We start from the raw sequence: 4696 nt of genomic DNA, 5'->3' as shown, positions 1-4696 counted from the left end.
AATATGTTTAAATCATTGACTCTTGACCATTATGTTCTTTCCGTTCAGTTCAGTTCAGTCACTCAGTCGTGTCCAATTCTTTACGACCCCATGAAATGCAGCACTCCAGGCCTCCCTGTCCATCACCAACTCCTGGAGTTTACTCAAACTCATGTCCATCGAGTCAATAATGCCATCCAGCCATCTCATCCTTGGTTGCCCCCTTCTCCTCCTGCCTCCAAATCCCTCCCAGCATCAGGGTCCTTTCCAATGGGTCAACTTTTTGCATGAGGTGGCCAAAGTACTGAGGTTTCAGCTTCATCATCAGTTCTTCCAATGAACGCCCCGGACTGATCTCCTTTAGAATGGACTGGTTGGATCTCCTTGCAGTCCAACGAACTCTCAAGAGTTTTCTTAACACCGCAGTTCAAAAGCATCAATTCTTTGGCCCTCAGCTTTCTTCACAGTCCAACTCTCACTTCCAAGTAAAACTTTTGTCATTCTCTTTTGTTTCTCTTTAAAAATCTGTCTGTCCTTCAAGGCCAAGTAAAAGAAGCATGATAGCCACAAATGATTTTGCACAGTCTTTTCCCACCAACTGTATTATGATAATAACTAACACTACTGGCTTTGGAGGTTCCTGAAAATAAAACTATATCTTTCCCTGTCATTTATTCACCAAATTTAAAGTATAAAATTGGTCGTTTAACTCTCAGACATAAATCACAGCAGGATCCTCTATGATCCACCTCCCAGAATTCTGGAAATAAAAGCAAAAATAAACAAATGGGATCTAATTAAAATTAAAAGCTTCTGTACAACAAAGGAAAATATAAGCAAGGTGAAAAGACAGCCTTCTGAATGGGAGAAAATAATAGCAAATGAAACAACTGACAAACAACTAATCTCAAAAATATACAAGCAACTTCTGCAGCTCAATTCCAGAAAAATAAACGACCCAATCAAAAAATGGGCCAAAGAACTAAATAGACATTTCTCCAAAGAAGACATACGGATGGCTAACAAACACATGAAAAGATGCTCAACATCACTCATTATTAGAGAAATGCAAATCAAAACCACAATGAGGTACCACTTCACACCAGTCAGAATGGCTGCGATCCAAAAATCTGCAAGCAATAAATGCTGGAGAGGGTGTGGAGAAAAGGGAACCCTCCTACACTGTTGGTGGGAATGCAAACTAGTACAGCCACTATGGAGAACAGTGTGGAGATTCCTTAAAAAATTGCAAATAGAACTACCTTATGACCCAGCAATCCCACTTCTGGGCATACACACCGAAGGAAACCAAAATTGAAAGAGACACATGTACCCCAATGTTCATCGCAGCACTGTTTATAATAGCCAGGACATGGAAACAACCTAGATGTCCATCAGCAGATGAATGGATAAGAAAGCTGTGGTACATATACACAATGGAGTATTACTCAGCCATTAAAAAGAATTCATTTGAATCAGTTCTGATGAGATGGATGAAACTGGAGCCAATTATACAGAGTGAAGTAAGCCAGAAAGAAAAACACCAATACAGTATACTAACACATATATATGGAATTTAGGAAGATGGCAATGACGACCCTGTATGCAAGACAGGAAAAAAGACACAGATGTGTATAACGGACTTTTGGACTCAGAGGGAGAGGGAGAGGGTGGGATGATTTGGGAGAATGGGAATTCTAACATGTATACTGTCATGTAAGAATTGAATCGCCAGTCCATGTCTGACGTAGGGTGCAGCTTGCTTGGGGCAGGTGCATGGGGATGACCCAGAGAGATGTTGTGGAGAGGGAGGTGGGAGGGGGGGTTCATGTTTGGGAACGCATGTAAGAATTAAAGATTTTAAAATTAAATAAATAAATAAATAAATAAATAATTGTACAAAAAAAATAAATAAAAGAAAAGAGAAGATGCCAAAAAAAAAAAAAAGATATTATTGGCTTTTATGAACATTTATACAAATTTACCCATATACTTATATATATATATTTTCTTGATCTTTCCCATATGATCATAGTAAACATACAAATGTAGCTATAAAAAAAAAATGAAATGGAAGGCTGCCAAAGAAAAGTGCATTATAAAGCCACTTACCATTAGTCAACTGAAGCTAACTCTCTCCCAGAAACTCTAAAAAAAAAAAAAAAAAAAAAAAAATTGGTCGTTTAAGACTACTTGCTTGTCATCAGGAAAAAAGGAATAACATAACTAGAGTTTACGGCACATATACAATATGTTTGATATATCATCTATATTATTTTGTTCTATATACCACTTTATGAACAAAATCATATTAAATTGGTTTTCTAGATAATGATGGAGTCAGGTTAATCCATGTTCTCTAACTTCTTTAGTCAGAACCAGGTATAGCCTCCTGATCTAAAACTCTTATTTTTTTCCATTGTGTTTTTTGTTTTTCAAATCAAAAGTTATTTTTAAGTGAACTTTGACACATAATTCATTCAAAATCAAAAAAGTGTTCTTTAATAACCAAAGTAAATATTTAGCAGTTACATGCCTTCAATGTGAAAACAATTTTATTTTCATTAGTTTGCTGACTGTGTCCTTGACATCCTTATTTCTCAGACTGTAGATCAGGGGATTCAGCATGGGGATGACCACCGTGTTAAACACAGATGCCACTTTGACTGTGTGCCTGGAGGTTGTGGAGTTGGGCACAGAATAGAGGAAGAGGATAGCACTGGGGAAAATGCTGATGGAGGCCAGGTGGGAGGCACAGGTGGGAGGCACAGGTGGAGAAGGCTTTGCAACAACCACCAGCTAATTGCATCTTCAAGGTGGTGACAACAATGAACATGCAAGACGTGAGAATGACAAGCAATGTGATCACCTCATTAAAGGTGGCAACCGTGAAAAGAAGCCCCTGGCTGAGATAAGAATCAGAATAAGAGAGAGAGAAATCAAGAAAGAAAGCTCACAGAAGTGATTGATTGTGTTGAAACCGCGAAAAGATAATTTGACAGCAGAACACGTGAGAGTCAAGGAGCAAGCTACACTCCATGCACGTGACACAACCACTTACATGCCACAGTGTCTCTGGAACATGATGACTATGTAGAGCAGAGGTTTGCAAATAGCCACGAAGTGGTCATAGGCCATCACAGCAAACAAAATTAATTCAGTCACCACAAAGGTACAAACGAGAAAGAACTATACCATATATCCCCAAAATGAAATAGTTCTGTCTTCTACAAGTAGGTTCACCAGTAGCTTGGGAGCAATGATGGAAGAATAGCAGAAATCCACAAAGGAGAGGTGGCTGAAAAAACAGTACATGGGAGTGTGCAGTTTGGGGTTAACTTTGATGATGACCACCATCCAAGATTCCCTGCTATGCTGAAGTTGTAGATGGACAGAAATACCAGGAAGAGGGGGCTTGCAGTTATGGGTAGTCTGAGAAACCCAAGAGGGTGAATGTGGCCCCGACAGTTATATTTCTCTTGGTCAGAGACATACTTCCTGATGGACAGATCTGAACATCTGTCTTGGAAATAATATATTAGGAGAGTGACTGACACGTAAATCATGCTTACCTGTGCCCTGTACAGAGGGGATATGAAATGAGACAAAATGAATCTGTGTTATAATCCTGATAGGGGTTCATCATCCAAGGCAAAAATAACTACAGCTTCAGAAAATAATTACTTGTTACTTTGTTCCCTCAAAAACATAAAACAATTATTTTCTAGTTCTGAAATATAATTTTAATGACATACAAATGTTATAATTATAAATCAAGCAATTTTGTTTGTAACATGCAATCAAATCCTTAAGTGAGACATTCTAATACTGCACTCCATGAATTCTGCAAAATGAAAAAATTTTAGCTGATATAGTTATTAATAAAAATGAAAACACTTGAATAACTTCTATAATCAGAAATAGGTTTTACATAAAATATCTGCATATTTGTGATGTAAACAAAGATTAGTCTGTATGGTAAGTAATAACAACTTACTTAATGTTGTTTAATTGGTAAGTCATGTCTGACTCTGCAACCCCATGGACTGCAGCTCACCAGACTCCTCTCTCCATGGAACTTCCAGGCAAGAATACTGGAGTGGGTTGCCATTTCCTTCTTCAGGGGATCTTCCTCTCCCAGGGATCAAATCCATGTCGTCTGCATTGGCAGGTGGATCCTTTACCATTAAGCCACCAGGAAATCTGTACTTACTTATTCTCATATTTTAAATATCTGATTAGCACTTTAATCACCATCCCTCTTTTTTTGACTGAAAAAGTCAGCTAGCAAATTAAACAATGATTTACAGCTTTCAGAAAACAATACCTATTGAGTAGCCTTTCTTTACCTGTGAGCAACAGAAACTTGAAGAAGCTATGACTTGCCTAGTGACATACAGGCATTGATGCTCAACTGCAGCTAGAGCCCATGCTCAATTCCCAGTGACACACCCATCTCCACAGCAGGCTGTGATTCACATTACAGACTGAGATATGAGCATTTCTACTTTGTAAGGGTCACATTTCCCCTCTCATTTTGCCAATTTTTGTGGCCACTTTTAAGACAAATTCCATGCTATAAAGTTATGAAAGTTAGTCCAATATTTATGTGTGGGCTGCAGAGATCTTCTGATCTGTGTAAAGATGGAACATAAAGAATGGATGTCAGGGAAAGCCCTTTTTAGAAATAACTATGATTAAAAGTCCTAAATATTGA

General features: G+C 38.1%; 1 pseudogene; it reads right to left on the bottom strand.

The window, feature by feature from the left end:
• LOC102170407 lies at nt 2518–3472 on the bottom strand (annotated as a pseudogene).

The sequence above is a fragment of the Capra hircus genome, chromosome 12 (genome assembly GCF_001704415.2).
Source record: "Capra hircus breed San Clemente chromosome 12, ASM170441v1, whole genome shotgun sequence".
NCBI lineage: Eukaryota > Metazoa > Chordata > Mammalia > Artiodactyla > Bovidae > Capra > Capra hircus.
Note: the sequence above shows the minus strand (reverse complement) of the source record. Positions and strands in the feature narration are given on the sequence as shown.